Source organism: Elephas maximus, chromosome 2 (genome assembly GCF_024166365.1).
Source record: "Elephas maximus indicus isolate mEleMax1 chromosome 2, mEleMax1 primary haplotype, whole genome shotgun sequence".
Lineage (NCBI taxonomy): Eukaryota > Metazoa > Chordata > Mammalia > Proboscidea > Elephantidae > Elephas > Elephas maximus.
The window spans coordinates 37,019,720-37,046,765 of NC_064820.1; the positions used below are offsets into that span (position 1 = coordinate 37,019,720).

General features: G+C 43.0%; 1 protein-coding gene across 9 annotated transcripts in view; it reads left to right on the forward strand.

The window, feature by feature from the left end:
• The window catches only part of PDZD2 (PDZ domain containing 2), a 575,078-nt gene that overhangs the window by 392,658 nt on the left and 155,374 nt on the right, over window positions 1-27,046 (forward strand). The window contains exon 2 of one of the 9 annotated variants that reach the window (XM_049861669.1): window positions 5,495-25,367. The exons of 7 other annotated variants lie outside the window; for them this stretch is intronic. The gene's annotated coding sequence lies outside the window, so the exon portion shown is untranslated. Of the gene's footprint in view, window positions 1-5; window positions 25,368-27,046 lie in introns of those variants that run through there. One more of the 9 variants, XM_049861667.1, reaches the window with a different exon arrangement.

Sequence of the window (27,046 nt, forward strand, 5' to 3'; positions counted from 1 at the left end):
TCTGGTTAATCTGCTCCCATAAAGAGTGTGTAAGAAAAAAAAATTTTTTTTTTCTTCCCATAAAGAGTACAGCCTAGAAAACCCTGTGGGGTAGTTCTGCTCTGTCACATGGGTCACTATGAGTTAAAATTCACTCAACGGTGCACAATGACCACCTACTATTTTATGTCAGCTTTCTTTTTCCTATTCTCGGGCAAACTTCAGTAGTTCTTTCTGATATTTTAAGTGTTTGTGTGTGTGTTGCTAACTGTGAAATTCAGGTAATTTTAACTGAGAATCCACACAAGTAAAATATGCCTCGTGTGCCTGATGTCTAATTAGTTTAGTGTTATCGATGATTTAGAATTATCTCTTAAGAGGCTGCTTACCATACAACTCTTTCATCTTTGGTTAGACTGATACTAATAAGAATTATGTTTAATGTTATATCTAAATTATGGGAGCTGTAGAGCAATCTAATTTTGGGTAGAAGGCTTAGTTAACACAAGTTTACAGTTGCATACAAAGAGAACCAAGAAAAATATCAGCATAAAGGGGCTGAATTGTGTTCCCCAAAAATATCTGTCAACTTAGCAAGGGCCACGAGTCCCAGTATTGTGTGACTGTCCACCATTTTATGTGATTTCCCTATATGTTGTAAATCTTAACACTGTGATGAAATGAGATGGATTAGTGGCTGTTATGTTGATGAGATATACAAGATTAGATAGTGCCTTAAGCCAGTCTCTTTGGAGATATAAAAGAGAGAAGCGAGCAGAGAGATAGGGGGACCTCATACTACCAAGAAAGCAGCACCAGGAGCAGACTGAGTCCTTTGGACCTGGGGTCCTTGCGCCGGAGAAGCTGCTCGACTAGGGTAAGGTTGACGACAAGGAATCTTTCTCCAGAGCCAACTGAGAGAGAAAGCCGTCCCCTGGAGATGACACCCTGAATTTGGACTTGTTAACCTACTAGACTGTGAGAGAATAAATTTCTCTTTGTTAAAGCCATCCACTTGTGGTATTTCTGTTATAGCAGCACTAGATGACTAAGACGGGCTAATTCTGTTAGAATGGATTATTTAGTCTCTGCTGGCAGTTTTGTTACTGATATCCTAATGTTTTTAGTGGCCTCACTTCTTACCCTTTGAATTCCTCATAATACATCATAAACGTCATAAACTCTCCAGACTACAGGCCTGCCACAGTGGTTGCGTATTTCCTTCTAGAAAACCACTGAAAACTTCATGGTGTGGAATTTCCGGCTGAATTCATCCCTCCGTTTCCAATGAGGCAGAGATAAAAGAAGATACTGTGAAGTATAATGTTTTCTGTGTTTAATGTTCCATACTTTATGATTATAGAAAATCATGCCACTTTAGTTAGATTTTATTATTTAATAGCAGCCCCATATGACAGAATAGAACTGCCCGTAGGGTTTCCTAGGCATAATGAGGGTATCCATAAATACAATTGAGTGATATCCTAATCTATTGTGAAGATTATGTATATATAAAGATATTCTGCATTTTCCTCCATTTTGGTTTGATGCTTATTTAGGAAAAAGCAGGAATGGGGTCATTAACTTACGTAATAGGGACATATGGTCTAAAGATGCTGCCTTTGTTTTTTTTAGGGTCACCGGTGGGTTTTTTTGTTTGTTTTTGTTGTCAAGAATATAGACAGGAAAAGAAACACTAGTTCAACAGTTTCTGCGTGTACAATTCAGTGACATTGATTACATTCTAGGAGTCCTGCAACCATTCTCACCCTCCTTTTCTGAGTTGTTCCTCCTCCATTAATGTAAACTCACTGTCCCCTAAGGTTCCTATCTAATCTTTTTAGTTGCTATTGTCACATTGATCCCATATACATAGTTCTTAAAAGAGCATAATGCTCAAGGCAGATTTTTTTAAGATATTTTTTATTAGATAAGCTAAACTGTTGTTAGGTTTTATGAAGACTTCAGGGAATATGTTTGGTTTAAGGTTTAAAGATTATCTCAGGGCAGTAATTTCAGGGGTTCATCCAGCCTCCAAGGCTCCAGAAAGCCTGGAGTCTGTGAAAATTTAAAATTCGGTTCTGCGTTTTTCTCATTTTGATCAGGATTCTGCTATAGATAGCGGTTTAAATTTTCTACACTGATTAAAAGTGGAATGAGAACATCCCCTTTACCATATATAGTGGAATATAAACCCACATATAAGCACAAAGATCTGCTTTGGCCAGATTAAATATACATGGAACAGTACAGTTAGTATAATAATAGTATATTGGAGTCCTCTGGTGGTGTAAACAGTTAACACGTTTGCTTCTAACCGAAACGTTAGAGGTTTGAGGCCACCCAGAGACCCCCTGGAAGCAGGACCTGGTGGTAATCTACTATCGAAAAACCAACCATTGAAAACCCTCTGGAGCACAGTTCTACTCTGACATACATAAGGTTACCATGAGTCAGAATCTAATCAATAAAAAAAAAAAAAAAAAATTTTTTTTTAGCAACTATTAATTGTATACTATTCAGTGTACTAATAATAGTGTAGCGATCTGCGTGAAATAGTCATCTATCTGTAATATTTACTTTATTAATTTAATTCACATGCATATTTAAAAACACATTTAACACTTTAAATGATACATTTATTTTGAATATTCCTTAAAGCAATTGACTGCTAACCAAAAGGTCGGCAGGAGAGAGATGCGGCAGTCTGCTTCCGTAGAGATTGACAGCCTTGGAAACCCTGTGGGGTCGCTGTGAGTCAGAATTGACTTGACGGTAGTGGGTTTGGCTTTGGTTTGATTTCCCACTCATATCGTTTGCGAAGCAACTTTATTTAAACTCAGAGCCACATTTTGAGTCATCTAAGTCAGCTTTTCAGAGCATATTACCTTTACTTCCATCTTAATTATTTGAGAGAGAGAAAATTTAATATCTGTATATGATGCTGTCAGTGGACATTTTATCCAAAATCACAAGTATCTGTTCACATAACCCTGGCACAGGGTGTATCCTGTAGTTGAGAATAGCTTACAATTGTAAATGTGACAACCACTGTTAAGGTGCTTTACATAATATTAATCCATTTACTACTCAAAGCAACCCTGTAGATAGAGATTGTTGTTATCCCATTTTACTGAAGGGAACTAAGGTCCAGGAAGGTTAAGTAACTTGCTGAAAGTACCACAGCTCTGGAAAAGCTGAGCCAGGACTCAAACCTAGCTATAGAATGCCCGAGTTTGTGTTTCTGACCACTGTGCTACTCTGCTACAGGGATATCCAGCACTTAAAATTCTGAGGTCATTTCTGTAGGAATAATTGCTAGGTTTAGTGTTAAATTTCTTTTTACCTTTATTTTAAACCAATCCTGCAGTTGACCTCTGTAGGCATTGAAAACTGGCACTGAATGAGTCTGAGACAAACATGTCTTCTTCAAATAGTACTTTGTTATTATCCGAATTAAAATATTGAAAGAAAGGTTCATAATATAATTTATACAGACTCAAATATAACTCCCTCTTTTGTGAGGATAATTTTAGGGAAAGAAAAAAATATTGCTTTATGTCTTGACGTATATGGTACATTTGATATATATTAACGTGTAGCCACATCAAATGGTGAAGATTTGAGAGGGATAGTTATACTGTTTTTGGAGCTACTGCTGGTTACTTGGTACTGAACTAGACTGTTTACATGTATTTTCTAGTTGCATTCTCTCCTCAACTCTCTAAGTAGCATTAGATGTGAAAACTCAGGCCCAGAGAGTATGAACAAGTTATCCAGCGTGACATAGCTATTAAGCAGTGGAGTTGAGATTTGAATCCATATCCAGCCAACTCTAAAGCTTGTGCTCTGTGGATGACACCATGTGGGCTCACTGGACAGAAAGCCCTGGGCTTAGAAGCCCCTGATTTATATCGCCTATGGGCACTGTGTTGCTGACTTCCTCTCATTTCTCTGTGTTCTCTCTTACTGAACCCATTAGGACTTTTGGCTGCAAACAGAAATTCCTGTAGCTAGTTTAAGCAGAAAAGGATGTATTTAAGAATGTTAGCTGGTTCACAGAATTTCTGGGAGGGACCAAGAATTAGGTTTGGATGTTATGGAGTCAGGAAAAGAGCCAAACCACAGTGTGGGACTGTTCTAGCAGAAATACCACATTGCCTCCACCCACTGCTCTCCCCAGGTTGCTAGGGAGGGAATGCCAGTCCTGTGCCACAGCTGCCCGGGAGAACAGGCCCACCTTCCAAGGTCCTTGTCAGAAGGTCTGGGCCTCAATGGATGACCCTTGCCTCCCATTGCTCACTTCTTCCTTCAGGTTTCACTGGGATGCGTCTGATTGGTGAAAATGAGTCACATGCCTGGACTCTGGCTGCAAGGGGTTATGGGAAATGTTTTTAGATTTTTCAGCCAAATGGGAGATGAGTAAACCAATTTATAGTGTCTGGCATGCTTAATTCACCCTGGTTCTAGTCCCAACCTTGGCTCCACCACACAAAACTAGATGGTAGTGTTTGTACTTCAATATGTAGTCCCTTGGTGGGTACAGACTGAACTGTTGAGTGATACTTATGGGCTTATCTGAATGTAACCAAACCCTACGAATCACATGCTAGAAATGGTTTACCTTGCCCTGTTTCTCCTACTGAGGCTAACCTGAGTGTCCTATGTGGAAAACTACTCAACTGTACAAAGAAACTGGCTCTTTGGAGGCACCTCTGTAGCGTGACCATATTCACTGAAGTGACATTGGGTCTGGATGGAGGAAATCTTTCCTCTGAAGTCCAGTGAACTAGTTGGAGTCCACATGATGGGGTACCCCTGTGAGGAACAGAACCTTCCATTCTTGAGTTTCTCTCTTCTGCTGGGTCCCACATCCTGAGACTGGTAGTAACGGAGGTAGCCAGTAAGAAAAAGCTTACCATCTTTCTTCTTTATAAGACAAACATTGTGTGTTTCTTTTAGGCTTCAGGTTTTCTATTGCTTTTGAGAAAAGCATCGTGTGCAAGCTGAAGGTCTGAAAGTAACAGAGATGTGAGAAATATATGTTGACTGGCATAATAGTGTGGAAGTGAAGGGAACACGAATTTAAGAATCGACTGTCAGCCTGCTTACCAACTGGGCAGCTTCAGGCAAATTTAATTCACATCTCTGACTGGTTACCTAGTCTGTAAAATTGGAAAAATACTAACCCTAAAACCCTAAGGATTATTTTAAGTATCAAATGCTCAAACTCTGAACACAGCATCTGGCACATAATTTTTTAATGTTAGTTTTTTATCGTTTTGAGAAGCCTCAGTCCCTCTGTGTGGAACCATTCCACTCATGGCTCATGCTGCCAACATGGATTTCTGCCTTTCTTAGTTTGGGAATTGTTGCTCCTGCTGTTAGTTGCCATCGAGTCAATTCCAACTCATGCTGACCCCAAGTGTGTAGAATAGAACTGGCTCCATAGGACTTTCAAGGCTGTGGCCTTTTGGAAGCAGATCACTAGGCCTGTCTTCTGAGGCACCTCTAGGTGGGTTCGATCTGTTAACCTTTCAGCTAATGTTGAGTGCTTAACCATTTGTACCACCCACAGTTTGGTAATCGCCTGGGTAGTTTACATCATCAGGTGAATAAGGAGATCAAAGTTTAAAGAACTGAAGATGGGCAGGGGAAAAAAAACCTATTTCTTTAACACCCTTGTTCACTGTGACTAGGGTTTAGAGCTTACCCGATATTAGAGATAAAGTTATCATGAAGCATGTTGTTGTCATCAGGTGTCGAGTCAGTTTTGACTCATAGCGATCCTATGCACCATTCTCATCATTGTTATGTTTGAGCCCATTGTTGCAGCCATGCTGTCAATCCATCTCATTGAGGGTCTTTCTGTTTTTTGCTGACCCTCTACCAAGCATGATGTCCTTCTCCAGGGACTGATCCCTCCTGATAACATTTCCAAAGTATGTAAGACTAAGTCTCACCATCCTTGCTTCTAAGGATCATCCTGGCTGTACTTCTTCCAAGACAGATTTGTTCATTCTTCTGGGAAAAATAAAAAACCTGTTGCCATCGAGTCAATTCCAACTCCTAGTGACCCTATAGACAGAGCAGAAATGCCCGCATAGGGTTTCCAAGGAGCAGCCGGAAGACTCGAACTGTAGACCTTTTGGTTTGCAGCCGAGCTCTTAACCACTGCTGTACCAGAGCCAAACCCAAAAACCAAACCCATTGCCGTCAAGTTGATTCCAACCCACAGCGAATCTATAGGACAGTGTAGAACTGTCCCATATAGTTTCCAAGGAGTGCCTGGCGAATTCGAACTGCCGACCCTTTGGTTAGCAGCTGTAGCACTTAACTACTACACCACCAGTGTTTCCCTACCAGAGCTACGACGGTATATTCAGTAATTTTCACCAGCATCATAATTTTTTTTTTTTTTTCATAATTCAGATCCATCAGTTCTTCTCCAGTCTTCTTTCTTCATTGTCCAGCTTTCATCTGCATATGAGGCATTTGAAGATACCGTGGGTTGAGTCAGGCACACCTTAATTCTCAAAGTTTGACATCTTTGTTTTCTAACACTAACAGATTTGTCTAATACATCTTTTGATTTCTTGACTGCTGCTTCCGTGAGCATTGATTGTGGATCCAAGTAAAATGAAATCCTTGACAACCTCAGTATTTTCTGTTTATTATTTTCTGCTTATTGTTATAGTTGTGAAGATTTTTGTTTTCTTAATATTGAGGTGTAAACCACACTGAAGGCTGTAGTCTTTGATGTTCATCAGCAAGTGCTTCAAGTCCTCTTCACTTTCAGCAAGCAAGGTTGTGTCATCTTAGTTTGTATTTTGTCTGGTCATCTTGAGTCTTTGCTGGTGGGTAGCGATTAAGAGTTCAGCTGCTCACCAAAAGGTTGGCAGTTCAGCTCCACCAGGTGCTCCTTGGAAACCCTACGGGGTAGTTCTGCTCTGTCCTATAGGGTTGCTATGAGTTGGAATCGACTCGATGGCAATGGGGTTTTTGGTGAGTCTTTGCCAGCGGCTTGCAATATAGGTATTATTTTTTCCTTCAGAGTTCATTTAGCAGCAACAAGCATAAAAATCATTTGCATTTTAATTGGGTCATTCTTCCCCTCCCCTACCCCCAGCCTTCTCTCTCCACTGCTGAGAGCTGGAACCAGCCGTCACTCCCTGCAGCTCAGTGACATGAACAACAATGTCTATAACTCCTCAGTGGCTACCAGCCCAACCACAAAGTGCCTCGGTGAACTTCTCCAAGGCCACATGACCCCAGGACTGAAAAAAAAAAATCTTGATTCAAGTGGCATGTGCCCACAAAGCTTCAAAACATATAAAAATGTGGAGTTATTTTTTCCCCCATTAAAATTATTAGTAACAAAAGTTTACTGCATCATTCTTACCAGTGATTCATACTCACGATTCTGCCCCTAACACAAGGATCATTTTGAAAAGGAAAGTTGAATGAGTAGATGGTGCGTGTCTCAGGGGATGACTCTGGAACTCTCAGAGGACAAATGTAAAAGGGAGAAACAGAAGAAAAAAACCGTGTAGTGTTTGCAAAGATTGGTGCTCTGATTAGCTCTCAAGCCGGTAACTCTATGAAACCTGGGGCCATTGCTCACTCCATTTTCTTAGATGAAGAAACCAAGCTGGGATTCAGTAGAAATAGAGGCCATGTTATGTACAGGGACTCTTCTTAACACGGAATTGGCATAAAAACCTGGTGAAGCAAATGTGAATTCCGGCTAGCAGCCTCAGTAATTCTGACAAGTCCTTGTGAGAGAGGTGGGGGCAGCATGAAATATTTACAGCAAGCCTGGCAGGGATTAGCATACACAGACTTAGAGTTCAGCAAAATGTAGGGCATGGAGAAAACCCGAAGTGCTGAAAACCTCAAGGAGAGGCTAAGTTTTGGAGATGAATTCTTCTCTCAAAAGTTCTAGGGAGTCTTCAATGAACACCTTTACTTCTCAAAAAAAGGTCCGTTGGGCATTTCCTGTGTTTCCAGAACTGCATGGTGACACACAGAAATACTGGGGAACAGATGGTGGCCACCCTTCCTAGTGCCTATACTTTCTGTGGTTGGAGAAACATCTCTCACTTGAAATTACCAGATTTTATTAGATTGCAGATTTCATTAGTATATAGACAGGTTAATGAGCACTTGGCCCCCCTCTCTCTGAACACAGTCCTGTTTCCATTCTGTCAGCAGGGAAAATTTTCTTTTTATGGTGCACCTTCAGACCAGGGCTTTGTTCAGAAACCCTTTATTCAGAGCCTTTTGTTTTTGTTTTTAAGGAGCATTTATTGGAGTTCGCTTTGGCAGGGCCTGTAGGCAGTCTGAACACACATACGTTGGGTGGCTCACTGGAGAGAGAGAATGTGGCTGCATGGGACCCCATAGATGTTCCTACTGCCAGCAAATGCTCGTGAAGTCTAAAGACTGAATTCTTGGGAGGCAAACAACTGTCTTGATATTTATGCTAGAATTTATTTTTCCATTTTATTTTGAGTGTTTTCCTGGCCATTTGCTAGATGCAGAGCACCATATTTACAAAGTGAAAAACCTCCATAATGGTCCACTTTCACACAGGACATTGGTGTCCGTGTTTGCAGCAGTGGTTGCCATGATTGGAGCGGGCGTATCTCCCTGGGTGTCATGCAGAGACCGTGGGCTGTGTCCAAGGGTTGGCATCTCCACTCAGGTGGCAGTTGTATGAAATGGGCTCCCTCCTTCCAAGGAGAGTGCTTTTGTTTGTCCTCACTCAGGTAGGTAGAGAGAAGAGACCTGCTTTCTACTCCCACTGGGTCCCTGCTTGCCTTTGACCAAGGGGTGAACGAGTCTACCTGTGCCTTCTTTGTGTTGGCTCGTCATCAGGGCACTGGCTGCCCCAGCCCAGCAAGTAAGCCCATGTGACCTAGGTGTGGCATGTTTGTGCCTTCTGATGGCCTGATTCAGGTGCATCTGCTTTTAGACTGGTCTGGTCGTGGTTTGAGAGTCAGTTTGGCAAGGCTGTGGCCTGCACGTGTTGTTTTCTTCAAGGATTCCTGCATGTTCACTGCTTCTAACTCTTTGGAGACCTTGTAATCTGCAAAGCACTAGTGCAGAAAGTACTTGCCTAATTGTTACTGGGAGAGAGCATTCCATTCAGTGTAATGGGCTTGTACTCTTGCCTCGGCAATGTACACATATACACCCACCACCTGTCAGGTTTGTTGTACTGTGGTGGCTTATATATTGCTGTGACTGATGCTGGAAGCTATGCCACTGGTATTTCAAATACCAACAGGGTTACTCATGGTGGAGAAGTTTCAGCAGTTTTTAGACTAAGACAGATTAGGAAGAAAGGCCTGTCAATCTACTTCTGAAAATTAGCTAATGAAAACCTTATGAGTCACAATAGGACGTTGTCTGACTTATTTGTTTTGGACATGTCATTTAAAAAAAAAACAAAAAACCCATTGCCATCAAGCCAATTCTGACTCATAGAGACCCAAAAGACAGAGTAGACCTGCCCCATAGAGTTCCAAGGATAGCCTAGTGGATTTGGTTAGCAGCCATAGCTCTTAACCACTACACCACCAGGGACACATCATTAGGAGGGATCGATTGCTAGAGAAAAACATTATGTTTGGTGAAGTAGAGGACCAGTGAGGGTGAGAGAGACCTTTGGTGAGATGAATTGGCACAGTAGCCGCAACAATGGACTTGAACGTCCTGGCGGTTGTGAGGATGATGCGTGACCAGGCAATGTTTCATTCTATCGTACATAAGGTTATCATAAGTCAGAGTCTACTCAAAGGCACCTAACAACAACATGAGCCCCCTACCAATACCTGTCAGTCTTTACTGAGGGCCTTGCATTGATAGTCACGTGGCAGGCACAGAGTGTATGTAGCTGTTTATAAACTCAATTGTGCTGTTTCAGAACATGGGAAGCATATGGCTAGCAGGGGAAAGAGGAGGTTGATGAAGATGGCCACTTGGGTGAGGGTGGAGAGACAGCAGCCTGCTGTGAAGGACGCGGAAGTTAGGTGGAGCTAGCACAGAGGTTGGAGTCAAACAGTGGAAGGGCTTGGTGACCATGGTCAGGATTTCACACTTGATCCAGAGAAACCTTGAGAACCACGCGATTGGCATGGTTGTGATATTTGATACCTGCCTGGTAGAGAATATTGTAAACCTGTGTCCAAGGAGAGCTGAGAAGGAAATAAAAACTAGTGTCCCTTTCACAGAATTTCAAATTTTCATGGAGTCCAGGCTTTTCTGGTGCCATTGAGATTGAATGATACCCCCCCCTCCATGAAACTATTCCCCAGAAGAAATCTTTAAACCTTAAGCCAAAACTATCCCTTGAAGTCATCTTTAAACCCAATAATAGTTTAGCTTAATTAGCAAAGAATGCCTGCATTAAGCACTATACTCTTTAAAGAATTATCTGTATGTGATCAAATTGACAACAGCAACTCGAAAGGTTAGATGAGAAGCTTAGGGTGGCAATGATTTTGAGTTAATGATGGTGCAATAGTTTGGAAAATGTTGTCTAGAAAGGTGGCACAGCTTAAAGAATATAACCAATGTCACTGAATTGAACACGTAGAAATTGTTGAAATAGTGTATTTTTGTTGTGTATGTTTTCACCAAAAACTATATAACTAAAACAAAAAAGAGTTCCTTTCCACTGGAGGATATATAGAAAGAAAAGAAAAACTCCACAAGAATTTCCAAGGGCTCAGAGTGGAAGTGCCCATGCAGCGGATGGGAGCACCGTGGGGGAAGAAGAGGTGTTGAGGCAGTGAAAGATCCCTGCTATGTTCAGTTGGAAATGTCAGCCCCCTACGTGCGACATAGAACCAGCCAGGGTGAGCGTACAGGGCTCATGGTGTGGTGAAGTTAAGATAGGGAAAGAACCATCTAGAAATCTTTCCTGGGCATCATTCTGGATATTTCAGAATTCTCCCCCAAGGTGTACTATAGTCACCATATGGAAAGGACCAGGCAAGACACCCGTGGTTGTATGGCTTCTCCTGGGCTTTCCGAGTCTCTCAGAGATAACCTTTCTTTTTAAATAGACGTAAACTAGTTGCCATCAAGGCAGTGCCAACTCGTGGCAGTACCGTGTGCTTCGGAGTAGAGTTATGCTCCATGTGGCTTTCAATGGCAGATTTTTTAGAGGTAGATCACCAGGCCTTTCCTCTGAGGCTCCTTGAAACTTTCAGTTAGCAGCTGAGCACGTTAAACATTGACACCACCCAGGGACTCCTAAAATAGCCTTAGACATAGCTAATAATGCTAGTTTAAGCTTCTCCTCTGGTTTTTAGGGTAACCTTTTTTTTTTTTAGTCATAGTTCCTCTTTATACTTCCATTTCTTTATCAGTAAGAAAAGAAGACCTGGCTTGTCTCTAGCCTATCCGTACCTATTGCTGTCGAGTTGATTCCAACTCATAGCGACTCTACAGGACACAATAAAAGTGCCCCGTAGGGCTTCTAAGGAGCAGCTGGTAGATCCGAATTGCCGACCTTTTGGTTAGCCGCTCAGCTTTTAACTGCTACACCACCAGGGCTCTAACCTACTAGGAAATAATTTGAAAAATGTAATAGATAATGATCTTGGCGTCTTGGGAATGGGGTGAAGGGTGCAGTGGAACATTCGCCGCTTGGCCTGCCTACATCTGACTTGTTGGTGACATAAGCCTTTACCCAGAAAGATGAGAAAAGTAGCCATTAGCAGACTAGGATGTTTTTCATGGAACTTCCTGTGGGTGTTTTATGTGGCTTTTCAGGGAAAACCCTGGGCATGCATGTGCCTCTCTTTCCTCCTCTTGTCAAGGACCCAGTGGCCTGATTGGAGCTGGCAGCCCCTTTGGGAAATGCACAGTGCTGACTTCTGAGTCTTTTAACACCACCGTTCACCGAATGCTCTGTTTTCGTTTCCCAGCTTCCCCTTTGTCGCTTTCAATTAAGCCAGGAACTTTTGGAACCAAGAAAAACTGTGTGTAATTGGGTTAGTGATCTAAATAAGCCAAAACAGCAAAGAGCAAACTCAAATGTGAAGAAATAGGGGTGGAGTGAGGAGGTTTTATGCAGGAGCCCCGTAATCACAGTTTCCCAAATGCCTACTATTTGGCCAGCATTGAGGTGAACTAAAACGTCATCATCTCTTTTAGCAAATGAGCCCCTGGGTGGTGCGAATGGTTAATGCTGAACTGCTGACTGAAAGGGTTGGAGGTTCAAGTCTGACCATAGGTGCCTCGGACGTGTATCATTTACCCTGTAAATGTGCATGCAACATATTCCACCAGAGGAACTCCACCTGCCTGAGGCAGAGCCTCTCCATGGCCCCAAGCAGAGTACAGACTGCTTAGAATCATGACCCAGTCTTCTCAGTCATGAGACAAACACCTGAGTCCCTGCTTTCCAGCCTGGTTTGTGAGTCCAATTGATTCTTAGAATTGTGGGGTTGGTTCCCTCTCCATAGAAATGGAGGCATTTTTGGTTTTGGAAGCTAAGTTCAGCCCCACCTCAACTTGAACTCATTCCCAGGAATCTGCCCACAGACTTGAGGATCCCCATGGACCAGAGCTTCAAACCATTTCTTTCAGTTCGAGCCCCTGCTGAGAATTTGCCTTTCCACTCCGGATATACTGAATTGGAATCTACATTTTAACAAGATCTTATATATATATTCATAAGAATCACCTGGGGGAACTTGTTAAGAACGTAGAATCTGATTCAGTATGTCTGGGATGGATATACTGCATCAGAACCTACGTTTTAACAAGATCCCAGGTGGTTCTTGTGCATACATTCGTAAGAATCACCTGGGGATCTTGTTAAGAACTTAGAATCTGATTCAAGCCCTGCCGCGGATGAGACTTTGAGAGCTGATAGTAACTCACACTCAGCTGGGCAGGGGGAACACACACTTTCCTTAGCCAAGGTCAGTGGCAACCTTCGGCTTGACTTCTCGCTCATGCCTCTCCAGGCCCTGGGTTCTCTGAGAGCTCCATTTTTGTGAGCACCCCTGCAGACATTCCCCCGAAGCTTCAGTATGTAGTCCTGTTAGTGTCCAGGAGACTGGCCACTTCTCAAGAGCAGACTCAGACAGACCATTAATTAGGGTCTCCTCTAAGCACTTGTGCAAACTTGCTGGGCAGCCAAGTCACTATGTATCTGAAAAGCTTCCCACCACTACAAGGCAGCACACTCTAAATGTGACATGATGGATAAAGGCAGAAAGGGCTGTATATAAGATTTCCACAGGGAGGTATCACCACAGGCTAGGGTAATCAGGAGTGACTTTTCAGAGGAAATGGGTCTAAAGTAAAGCCTTGCAGGCTGTTTCTCGGCTTTGACATCTCCCACAATTCCAGCTTCTCCCCCTCACAGATAAAAGAAAAGTGGGTTGCTTCTCACAGCTGCTGTACCTGGAGACAATTTCTTCTAACCTGGCCCACCTGACTTGGCACCTCTGGAGCAGAACGTGCCAAATGGCAGGCTTGTTGAACAGGCATCCTGGGAAGGACTGCCGCCAGCCAGCCTTGGATCATTGAGCTGCCCACAATACTCAGAGCATATGAACTGGGCAGTCATAACAAAGGTCACATCTACAGTTTCATTAAGAGCCCCTACAAGGAAACAAAAGTGGTGGGAAGGATTTGGAAACTCCAATTCTTTTTATTTTATTTTTACTCCATTGATGTCATCAAACAGCAAAAGTGTTGCCACTCATTGGTTTTCAGAACCTCAAGGCCATGTGGATGGATATTTAATTACATCATAGTGACCCCACTATAAGGTCACTGTGAACTAGAATCAACTTGATGGCAATGGGTTTGGAGCAGGTTTTGGAAGGTACCAAAAAAAAAAAAAACCACCAAGTCCATTCTGACTCAGAGTAGAACTGCCCTGTAGAGTTTCCAGTGCTATAGTCTTTATGGAAGCAGACTGCCACATCTTTCTCCCGCAGAGCAGCTGATGGGTTTGAGCCAGACCTTTCGGTTAGCAGCCGAGCACTTAACCAGTGCATCACCAGGGCTCCTCCTCCTCTTAAAAGTGCATAGATAACTGCTCTGACTGGAATCATGATAGAGGGTCCTGGGCAGAGCGAGATAAAAATGTGAAACAAAAATCAAATCTATAAAAAAGACCAGAGTTACTGGTCTACTAGAGACTAGAGGAAGCCCTGAAACTATGGCCCTAAGACATCCTTCTGACTTGGAACTGAAGCCATTCCCAGGAGACCACCTTTCGGCCAAACAATAGACAGGCCTACAAAATAAACAGTAACACCAGAGAGAAACGAGCTCCTTAGAACAGTTGATTATATGAGACCAAAAGTGCAAAACCTGCCCAAAAGCAAAGATGAGAAGGCAGGAAGGGGTAGGTAATGGGAACTCCAAGACGAAAGTGGGGAGAGTGCTGACACATTGAGGGTACCACGACCAATGTCTTGGAACAGTCTGCAAATGGATGAGTGGGAAACTGTTTTGCTCTGTAAGCCTTCACCTAAAGCACAATTAAAAAAAAAAAAAAAATTTAAGTGCATAATCTCACTCTGATTCCTGCCGGAGGTATACACCAGAAGGGTCTGAGCAGAAGACAGAGTCCTGGGGTGTTGTTCCCAGGCATAGGAGCGAGAGTTGAATCCTCAACACTTGCCAAGGCATTAAAGGGGAAACATCAAGGGGTGGCCCTGGCCTTGTGCTTCTTCAGGCAACTGTAGAAAGTGTGCACTTGACAAATACGCCGTACTGTTGTGACTCAGCTGCAACTGTATTTTGGAAGGGCAGGTGAAACTTCTGTGAACTTGGAAATATGTTGTTGTTGTTTTGAAGTTGTTTCTGTGACCAGTCGTACTGCTTCTCTTGCTGTCTCCTTCTGCTCTTCTGTAAGCTTAACAGTGACCACATTTGGTTCCCTGTGGTGCTCAGTCTGTAATTTCCAGATCTCAAAATGATTCCTCTGAAAATAAGTGCCATCCCCTAAACATACCATCTGCGTTATGATTAAAAATTACTAGAGTCTTTCTTGTTCAAGTGGGGAAGGGTGGGGTGAAGCCCTGGGAGGAGGAAATCTATCAAAAACCACATTACGCTCAATGACGTGTTTGAGCTCAGAGCTCTTCTTTCAGGGTATTTCTCATCTTTACCACGAAGAATTTCCTCTTGGAATCACATTTGGTTCTGTGGTGGCAGGAACTGGACTTACACAAATCCGCAGCTTTCAGAAGCACTGGCGAGGAAGCTGGGTCTTACATGCAGATCTCTTCCTACGAGCCTCCAAACAATCAGTTATTTGTTTTCTCCTTTTTCCCACAAGAAGAATTTCTCTAAATAATCAGAGGAGGTTTCCCATGGGAATCAGGCAATGGTGACTTCCAGGTCGTAAACGTTATCTAAAACAGCTCGAAAACAAAAGACACGGAGAGCATGCTTGGCTGGACTCTAACAAAACAAAATCTGGCAATAAGAACAGCAGCCAAAGCATGAGGCTTCTAATACCTTGCAGGAGGGTGGCACTAGGGTGAAGGCTCCTTGGTTTGTTCTCAATTGACCAAGAATGTGTGGTCCTCCTGGCACTGACCAGTTAAAGTTTAGATTTTTACTACCAATGGGAAAAAGCTTGCAAGAGCCTTTGTAACCTAAATAGCAAAAATAATGTCAGACTCCTTAAGAAAAGGAACTGGACCCAATGCTTCAAAAATTCCTTCAAATTAAAATTTAAAAGGCCTTTCAAAGACATTCTGCTCCTTTGAAGTTAGAACTTCCTGATCCAAAAGTGATTGGCTCTTTTCTCCATCAAAATCCCAAAGAAATATAGATATCCTTTTGACTGGACTGACCTAACTCTAGTGAATGGGCCTCGATTCTGAAAAGCTGGCCAGAGGTGACCAATGGCCCTCAGAGCCATGTGTCCTTGGCCGGGACCCAGGTCTTTGAGGCACACCAACGTGCACTTCCTATTACATTGCCCCCTTCGACCCCCCACTGTAGTGTCACCCCATTGCCTCCCTCCATCCTTTCTCAAGATGGCTCCTTCTTGAAGAAAACTGGACAGCTTGAATATGTCTGTCTTCATTTAGATGTATAGATAAGATATGGGGATGAAAATATTTAAGAGAGAAAGGTCCCTGCCTGAGGGATGGGGGACTGAGTCAGAGCTGGGACTTTTCTACAAATGGAAGTTTAAACCAAAGGAGTGCCCTAGACTGAAGGGAGGACAAATCGGATGGCCAAGGAGAATGCTTGAGAGTATTTCCCAATGTCCTCAAAGCACTTGTTCCTTGAAGATTAATAGATTACATTATAAAAAGGGACAGGAGGCTGCTTGATAAAATAAGAACCGGACATACCAGTTAGAGGGAGAAGGAGCCCTCGTAGTGCAATGGTTAAGTGCTCGGCTGCTAACCGAAAGGTTGACAGTTCTAACCTACCCAGAGGCTCTGCAGGAGAAAGACCTGGCAGTCTGTTCCGATAAAGATTACAGTCTGGAAGACCTTATGGGACACTTCTGCTCTGTCACATGGAGTCGCTATGAGTAGAAATCATCTTGATGGCACCTAACAACAGTTAAAAGGAGAGCTAGTATGCAACATTTCTCAGACTTATTTGACCATGGAGTCCTTCTTCTATGGAGCCGCTCCTCAAACTGGTATTTGGTAGAACATATTTTTGGAAAAACTAGATTATCATTAGAAAGATTACAAAGAAAAAAACCCTGAAAAGAAATCCAAATGATAGTGAAACTGAACTGAGGATCTAAGATGAAGGGAGTTTTGTCCTCTTTTACCATTTATTTACTTGAATTTAGGAGTATGCTAGGTTCAGAATGGAAGTATAAGAGGGAACTTGTCAATAAATATTGATCCAGCATTTCTAATGAAACAAAAGCCAGAGAGGAAAATAATCCCTACCCCTGCTCTGAAGCCTCATAGAAGCTGCAAACCTGTCCACCATCTCAGTTTCTATGGTATTTTAGATTTGAATGCTCTTAGGTTGGGCACGGAAACCCTGGTGGTGTAGTGGTTAAGAGCTACGGCTGCTAACCAAAAGATCAGCTGTTCGAATCCATCAGACACTCCTTGGAAACCCTATGGGGCAGTTGTACTCTGACCTATATGGTCTCTCTTAGTTGTAATCAGCTCGACGGCAATGGGGTTTGTGTTTTTTTTTTTTTTTTTTTTTGGTTTAGTTTGGGTGTACCGGCTCCAATTCCCAACAGTTGCTATTGCTTTCACCTAGCATGATTCTCTCATTCATTAATTTATCTGCACCCTATCAACATCTGTGCAAACAGTTAACCCACTTGGCTGCTAACCAAAAGGTCAGAGGTTTGAGTCCACCCAGAAGCACCTGGGGAGAAAGGCCTGACAATCTATTTCTAAAAAATCAGCCATCAAAAACCTTACCTATGGAGCACAGTTCTACTTTGACACACATGGGGTTGCCATGAGTTGGCATTGACTTGATGGTAAAAAAAAGCAAAGATGTCACCTTGAAGACTAAGGTGCACCTGACCCAAGCCATGGTGTTTTCAATTGCATCATATGCATGTGAAAGCTGGACAATGAATAAAGAAGATTGAAGAAGAATTGACACCTTTGAATTGTGGCGTTGGCAAAGAATATTGAATATACCATGGACTGCCAAAAGAACGAACAAATCTGTCTTGGAAGAAGTACAACCAGAATGCTCCTTGAAGCAAGGGTGGCGAGACTGCGTCTTACATACTTTGGACATGTTGCTTGGCAAAGTACAGGGTCAGTGGAAAAGAGGAAGACCCTCAAGGTGGATTGACACAGTGGCTGCAACAACAAGTTCGAGTGTAACAACGATTGTAAGGATGGCTCAGGACTGGGCAATGATTCTTTCTGTTGTGCATAGGGTTGCTATGAGTCAGAACCAACTCGACGGCACCTAACAACTACAACGTGGAGCACAGTTCTACTTTGACATACATGGGGGTGCCGTGAGTTGGCATCGACTTGATGGTAAATGGCGGAGGGTGGTGATCAACATTTATCCTTGAAGCCTTAGAGTGGGAAGCCATCGTGGTAAAAAATAAATACAGTACAATCTTGTATGCTATGAATGCAGGCAGCAGTAATAAAGACAGCTACTAGCGTTGATTGAATGCTCAGCACAAGCTGGGCACTGTAGGAAGTTTTTCAGCATACTTTATCTCACTTAATCCACACACAGTGGGGTAGGTACAGTAACAGGTCTTTTTCAGACAACAAAATTAAAGCACAGAAAGATAAGATATGGCTAATAAGGAGCCCTGATGACACAACGGTTAAGTGATTGGCTGTTAACCAAAAGGTTAGTGGTTCGAACCCACCCAGCAACTCTGCGGGAGAAAGACCTGGTGGTCTGCTACTGTAAAGATTACAGCCTAACAACAGAGAGCCCCTGACGGAGCAGGAGAAAAGTGGGGTGCAGAACTCAAATTCTACTAAAAAGACCAGACTTAATGGTCTGACTGAAGACATGGCCCCTGGACTCTCTGTTAGACCAAAACTAAAACCATTCCCGAAGCCAACTCTTCAGACAAAGATTAGACTAGACTATAAGACATAAAATGATATTGGTAAGGAGTGTGCTTTTTAGCTCAAGTAGATACATGAGACTTTGTGGGTAGCTCCTGTCTGGAGGCGAGATGAGAAGGCAGAGGGGACAGGAGCTGGTTGAATGGACACAGGAAATACAGGGTAGAGAGGAGTGTGCTGTCACATTATAAGGAGAGCAACAAGGGTCACATAACGATGTACATATAAGTTTTTGTATGAAAAACTGACTTGAATTGTAAACTTTCACTTTAAGCACAATTTGAAAAAAAGGGGGGGAAATAGAGAAACTGCTTTCTTATATTTAAAAAAAAAAAATAGATTACAGCCTAGAAAACCCTATGGGGCAATTCTGCTCTGTCACATGGGGTCGCTATGAATCGAAATTGACTCAGTGGCACCTAACCACAACAACAATAGGCCAGAATTCAAACTCATATCTTTTGTACGTCAAATACTGAGCTGTCAACTATTACTCTAAGCTGGGTGACTGCCTGCTGTGGCAGGAGTAGTGAAAGCATGCTGCGGCACAAGGGTGAAAGGGCATTTCAAGACTGAGGGGAACGTTTTAGGCCAAATAATCCTTTGATAGGGAAGGGAGGCTCTCCTATGCATTGTAGGATTTTTAGCAGCATCCCTAGTTTCTATCCACTAGACACTAGTAGCACCCTCCCCTAGTTGTGACAGCCCTTAATGTGTGCAAGCATTGCCAACTGTCCTCTGGGGCGGGGTGGGGTAAAATATCCCCCGGTTGAGAACTCCTGGCATATGAAAACATGTCGTTGTTAGCTGCCGTGGAGTCAGCTCCGACTCATGGTGACCCCATGTATGACAGAACAAAATGTTGCCGGGTCCTGCAGCATCCTCACAGTCATTATTTTGTTTGAGCCCATTGTTGCAGCCACTTTGTCAATCCTTCTTATTGAGGTTCTCCCTCTTTTTCGGGTGACCCTGCTGATACTTGAAATACTGGTGGCAGAGCTTCCAGCATCATACCAAAATGCAAGTCACTCAGTATGACAAACTGATAGACGGGTGGCAGTGTGAAAGCATAGATACGTGAAAAAGAAGTGTCTGTGTGTAGACTTCATGATGCAGCGTTGGGGCTGGATCTGTTTTGTTGTTAAGTGCCATCGAGTCAGTTCCAACTCATAGTGACCCTATGTACAACAGAATGAAACACTGCTGGGACCTGTGCCATCCTCACAGTCCTTGCTATGTTTGAGCCCATTGTTGCAGCCACTGTATCAGTCCTTCTCATTGAGGCTCTTCCTCTTTTTTGATGACCCTTTACCATGATGTCCTTCTCCAGAAATTGGTCCCTCCTGATAACATATCCAAGACGAAGTGTTGCCATTCTCGTTTCTAAGAGTTTAGGGGCTAGATCTAGAGTAGTTTAAATACCATACAAAAGAGTTTAGGATTTTTCCTTTGGGCAATGAAAATTTATTAATTTTAAGAAGATCTTATGCATTTGCCATCAGATAACTGTGCAAGGTAAAATGGAAAGGTAGACAGCTGAGAAAGAGAACAGATTGGAGTCAAGGCCCTAAAATGTGACAGAATATAGGAGAGAGGGCAGATGAGGGAGATTTAAGAAGTAGAATTGACAGGACCCACAACCAGTGTGAGGGAGAGAGAGGAGTCAAGTGTAATTCATTGTGCACACTCACTGGGGAGTTACATTAATTGACAGAGGAAAGGTAGCAGGAGGAACCAGTTTGAGGAAGAGGATAATGGGTTTTATTTTAGGGCATGCTGAATTTGAGGTGCCTGCAGGACACCCAGCTGGAGATGGGCAGGAGGCAGGCAGAGAACTGAGTCTGAAGCTCAGAAGAGAGGTGGAGATTGAGGAGTTGGTAGCTCTTACTTGGTGGTTGTAGCTATGGAAGTAGAAGGGATGACCAGTGACAGGAAGAAGAAGAAAGAATGAGAAAGAGATGCTAGTGCCCCTCTAGAACCAGTCTGGGAGGAAGGAGGGCAGTCAGAGATGGAGACTGGGAAGAACTGGTCAGAGAGCTGGAGGCAAGTCTGTTCAACAAAGGCTTGTGGTCTAATTGGACAGATTCAACAAACTAAGAAACAGGTCTGTATACAGTTGTTATTAGCTGCCATTGAGTTGGTCCCTGATTCATGGTAACCAAAGATGCAGAGGAACAAAACACTTCCTGGTCCTACATCACCCTCATGATCGGACCATTGTGATCCATAAGGTTTTCATTAGCTGATTTTCAGAAGTAGATCGCCTGCCTGTTCTTCCTAGTTCATTTTAGCCTGGAAGCTCTGTTGAAACCTGTTCAGCATCATAGCAACATACAAGCCTCTACTGACAGTGGGTGGTGGCTGCACTTGAGGTGCATTGGCTGGGAAGCAAACCCAGGTCTTCCGTATGGGAGGCAAGAAGTCTACCACTGAACCACCAATGTCTCCATTGTGTATACAGTTAAGGACCCAGGAAATGTGATGGCATCAGTATATGCTGCAGAATTCAGTGAAGCGAAGGGTGTGCGAGTTCTAAGAGAGCTTTATAGAGGGTAAGAATGGACCACGGCTGCCTAGAGCTTTGTCTACATCCATCTTCATTGATGACAGAAATGAAAGGGAGCCACTTCTCCAGGTCAGGCCAGGTCTCTCCCTGCTTGCACAAGCTGCAGGGTTTTTTGCATCAGCATTGACGTTAGCACTTCCATCACAGAATATGAGAACAAACTGAGAGGCTTATTTGCTGTCATAACTTCCTGGGAGTTATTTTTGACTGGGGGTTGGGGAAAGCGGAGAGAGAAGCTTTGTTGTATTTTTGTTAGGTGCTGTCGAGTTGGTTCTGACTCATAGCGGCCCTGTGTGCGACAGAACGAAACACTGCCTGGTCCTGCACCATCCTCACAAACATTGCTATGTTTGAGCCCATTGTTGTAGCCACTGTGTCGGTCCATCTCATTGAGTGTCTTCCTCTTTTTTGCTGGTCCTTCTCCAGTGAGTGATCCCTCCTGATAACATGTCCAAAGTATGTGAGACAAAGTCTCACCATCCTCTCTTCTAAGGAGCATTCTGGCTGTACTTCTTCTAAGACAGATTTGTTCATTCTTCAGGCAGTCCATGGTATATTCAGTGTTCTTCACCAACACCATAATTCAAAGGCAGCAGTTCTTCAGTTTTCCAAAGCTTTAAAAACCCAGTGCGGCCGAGTCAATTCCAACTCATAGTGACCCCATATCACTAGGTCATTTGTGAATTTTATTTGGCAAGCAGTTGTCTTATCACTTTGTCACTTTAGCAATATGAGGAATGAGGCCCATAGAAGAGACCAAAGGGAAATTGTAAAGAAAATTCAGGTCTCACTGGCTTTTGTGGTATTGTTGATCCCCTTCTCTTTTGGGAATTGCTAGACTTGCTCTTTCGCTACCTACCCTTGTGATACTTCCTTTGCATTTGCTCGTGGCAGTCTTAGGTGAATGCCTAGGCCAGGCTTTGTGATCATCTGGAGAGTCGTTACTGAGGCTCTGCCTGTAGTTCTTGGTTATGAAGATTCACATCTTGTGCACCTAGCACCATCTTGGAATTTGAATCAGGAAGATTTATGCTCCAATCTCAGTATTTTCAGTAATGTGCCCTGTGACCTTGGCAAATCTCTTTACCTCTGTTTGTCTGTTTCCACATCAGCACAATGAGAAGGTAAAACTAATGATTCTTAGAGTCCTCCCAGGCATACTTGCAGGTCATGCAGGGTGCAGACCCAGTGGTCGCCTAGCCCAGAAACAAAGGTAGGCCAGAGGAGGCATTGCACGAACTCATATCAAGGACAATTAAGCAGGAATAATCTTTCTGGAAGCCTTGAGTGGTTAAATTTTCCTAATGATTCATGTACTTCGTGTGTTCTAGTACATGCTACCTACTAGTTTTGTGAGTAAATGTAGCAGAAGTTCCCTTTGAAGCAAAACTATGTAAGTTACACACCCTTTGTTGAGAGAGAGGGACAAAGAGGCAGAATAACTGGTTCCACCATAGATTTTTGGCAGATGTCACAAACTAATGCTTGAAGGATTATTCTATAGGTAAATCTTAGCTCTGATTAGGACGTAGTTTGGTGATGGGCCAAGAAAATGTTAACCTCTTCTTTTCAAAAAAGACAGACTTCCTTCCTAGAACAGGAGTCCACTCTTCCGTAAACTGGGCCAGTAAGTCCCAGGAGGTTACACACAGTCACCTTTCAGGCCTCTGGACTGCACGTGAAAGTTTGTACTAATCTGGTATTCCCTGCTTGGGTTTGGAGACTTGGTACTAATCCTTCTGTCGGTTCCCTTTCCACCCCACCAGTGAAACATCGTATATACCAGGGACTTTGTGTCTTGCTTTTCTTTGTCTCATCTGTAAAAGGTGAATCACCTGTGTTTTCCAAGGGTGTTGTTTTGGGCTGGTGGGAGGACTAGAATCCACTTGGAGGACCTGCAAAAATGTATAGCAATTTTTTAAGGAAACATATTAACCCTCTAATTAAATAAATAAAAGACTTTAAGTCGTGATACTAATTCATTATTTTTCTAACATAGGAAAAATTTTAAGTAACTTCAAAACTTGAAGAATTTCCCATGGTGGTTGGGACTAGATTATAGTAATACGGGGTTCACAGGGGACAAAAGGCATATTGGATAAAAATCTAAAATAAAGAAATTGAGTGAAAAAGACACATCTATCTAAAAGCCCAGTAACCATTATGGGTCTTCTAGAAGCATGATTTGAGAATGGCAGCAAATAAGTAGAGGATGTTTGCTCCTCTTTTATTCCTGACTAGTTGCTAAAAGACTTTGCCGGTATTTTAATAACAAGGCACCATTTCCTCTGAACTAGCCCACGGAAATTTTCGTGCATATTATGAAGGCCACGGAGTTTTGTGTCTCTGGTTGACGGGTCATGGAAAACCCTTTTTGAAAGGCAAATTTTAGACATAGTACCCAAAAAAAAGAAGCCACAATATATGTACGTTGGGTTTTAAGGTCTTTTTGTTTTGTTTTGTTTTTTGTTGTTGAAAATATACACAGCAGAACATACACCAATTCTACAGTACCTACCTACATGTACAATTCAGTGACATTGGTTCTACAAGTTCTGCAACCATTCTCATACCCCTTTTCCTGTTGTTGTTCCTCCGCCATTAACATAAACTCACTGCCTCCTAAATTTTCTATCTTTTGAGTTGCTGTTGTCAATTTGATCCCACATAGACAGCTGTTTAAAAGAGCACAATGCTCAAGGCAGACATTTTTTTTTTTTTTTTTTTTTTACAAATGAAGCTAAATTATTGTTTGGTTTAAAGAAGACTTCAGGGGATATTATTGGCTTAAGGTTTCATGATGGTTCAGGGCAATAGTTTTGGGGGTTTATCCACCCTCAGTGGCTCCAAAACGCCAGGGTTCCAGGAGAATTTGAAATTTTGTTCTGTATTTTTTCCCTTTTGATAAGAATTCTTCTGTAGAATCTTTGATCAAAATGTTCAGTAATGATAGCTGGTCACCATCTAGTTCTTCTGGTCTCCTGGCAAAGGAGGCAGGTATTCATGGAGTCAGCCACACATTCCATTTCCTTCTATTCCTAATTCACTTTCTTCCTCTGTTGTTCCAGGCAAATAGAGACCAATTTTTGTGCCTCAGATGTCCTCATGCAAGCTTTTAAGACCCCATGGAAGCCTATTTTTTAAAGTTCAATTCTCTGATCAAATCTTAAATATTAAAATCAAATCATCTTTGTAGTTGGTGACATCCTAGCAGGGGTAAGTGTTCTCAAGGGCTGTCTGGTGCTGTTTTTGCTAGTCATGGTCTGTGACAGAAGATGAGAGCTTTGTTGGATAGGAAAGTTGTAGATTTGGGGCCATGATAACAAGTAGCCTTTACTTACCAATGGATTTCTTTAAAATAAAAGATCATCGAAAGTTCTCAATTTTTGTACCCATTCGAATGCAAGAAAAAAAAATCTGGCAGTTTAATAAGTGCAAGATATATTTGATTCACTGTGAAGTTAGGCCACTGGATGGAAAGTTTCTTGACTGATCATCCAAGCTTTCCTTTTCTTGGAGTCTAGTATTGTCTCGGAAACCCTGGTGGCGTAGTGGTTAAGATCTACTTAACCAAAAGATCAGCAGTTCGAATCTACCAGGCGCTCCTAGGAGACCCTGTGGGGGCAGTTCTGCTCTGTCCTTTAGGGTTACTATGAGTCGGAATCGACTCAACAGCAGTGGGCTCTGGGAGGGTAGTGTTGTCTCGTGCCTGAAATGCTCAGTGCATGCAAGTGGGCTGTGCTGATGATATTCCTGCAAAATGAAGCTCTTTGGTTCCATCACCAAGGTGTGCGTCCTTTGCAGGTGGAAGAGCTGGCCTGCAGCTACCTGCTGGAGGAAACAGTGGTTGGCTTCTGCCAGGATATGATTTCCCCCTGTACGCCTGGTAAATTAAAGCAATTTTTAGCAGCATGGTTCCAATAATCCAGCAGAGCAAGGGTTGGCTAATTCTACAAACACAGTTTAGCTGGATGCACTCATAAATGAAAAATGATCTGAGTGCTGTGGGTGGGGCTCTGGCTCTCAGAAGGTGAAGCCGGGAGGAGGAGAGAGACTCTGCTCCTGAGCTCAGTAGAGCATGGGGAGCTGGCAGGAAGTCGAGAGCATGCACTGGCACAGCTCACGTTTTTGTGGATAGTTAATAACGCAGGACTTTAAAGAATTGAATGGAGAGGGGAAATGAAGCCCAGCCAACTTTGGAGTCTGTCCCATTTGAGTGGCTGCTGATGCCCAACAGAAAACGCTCACCTGATCCACTCTGGAAGCAGGTAGGAAGGGAGACCTGAGGGGTGGAGAGTATCCTCTTTGTTCTCTGAATAGCACTTATATGTCTTCCAAAGGTATATTACAAAAAATAATAATAAAATATGAGGAAAGGGCAGGTAATATTGACATAAGAAAACAGGCTTGGGCCAAATTTTGCTGATATCTGATGTCTGCCTTAGCAGAAGTTTTTCTTAGTTACTCATTTGATGACCAAATGATAGTTTCATTCTAGGGATTGCTTTAGAAAAAAAAACCATACAAAATCATGCAGCATTTCAGTTAAAATTGATTAGAAAATTGGCAGAGGATAAATGAACTGCAGACATTGTCTTAGAACAAATACTTTGAAGATAGTCAACCAGAAACTGCTTTTCAAGCTTGACTGTTGCTGTATTTTCATATTTCAGAGCCAATGAGGTGCTTGCTCATTTTTGCTGGCTTTTGTGAGCAAGGAGGTGGATGTCTAACAGCTGTGAAATTTCCAGAAATTGACTGGGCTCCAGAGTGTAGCCTGAATGCACTCATGTTTTCTACATTAAGGCAGGCTGCCTCAGCTCTGCTTCTGAGCCAGGGGATTGGAAAGTACTGTCAAAGTCAAGTGTGGATCATGAATATTTGTAAGGGGGAATGAAGGAGCGTTGGAAAGCTGTCACAGTGACGTCTTCATGCTCACACGTAGAAAATAAACAGAAGGGCTGTGGGCTGCAGCCACACACACACAAGGTTACTTCAAAGACTGATTTGTGGCTCTGGGGTTGTGGCTCTCAGAGCATCTTGTCCATTGCCAAGGCTTAGGGATTGTGACACAAAAGAAGCCACACAGAATAAGGATGATCTCAAGCAGGGTTTCTCAACCATTTCTAGGTCTTGCTCCTGATTGGCACCCAGATAATCTGATGTAGTTTTTCTCTGGCAAAGTGGCCACAGTGTGTGGAACCTAGCTGACCTGGGGTAGATCAGAAATGGGTATGTGGTCAGTGTGACCATGTGTAGGGGACCCCGTCAGACTGAGTGCTGGAGCAGTGTGACCTGAGCTTCTGAGAATGCCATATGAACCACAGGGGTATGTCTGAGAACGCATATGTGGGACCTGCTTTGGTTACTACTTGTGAACTGGTTGTCATCCTCAAGGCCATGGTGGCCAGGTTTTGTGGCTTTGCATTTTAGGCCTGGAGGGCTGGGGGAAGGCTGTGCTTAGTCAAGGCAAGCCCACACTTCATCCCTGATCTCTCTCTGTACGATTTCTAAGTGTTCCACAGCTCCCAGTAAACTAGTTGCCACTGAGTTGACTCCAACTCATGGCGACACCATGGGTGTCAAAGTAAAGCTGTGCTCCATAGGGTTTTCAGTGGCTAATTTTTCAGAAGTAGATCAACAGGGTATTTTTCCGAAGCACCCGGGCGGACTCGAACCTCCAACCTTTAGGTTAGCAGCCAAGTACATTAACCATTTGCACCATCCAGGAACTCCTTTCCACAGCTAGACTCATTGTATGGGGAAGGGAAACAGCGCCTCCTGTGGACTGTTCATGTCTCCTCCCCACGCACACACACACACAGCTCTTGCCGGCCGTCTACTTGCTGCTTTGTCCCACATGCTGTTTGCAGTTAACTGAGCTGAGATGGTGACTAAGTGCTCAGCTGTTAACCAGAAGGTTGGTGGTTCAAACCCACCAGCAACT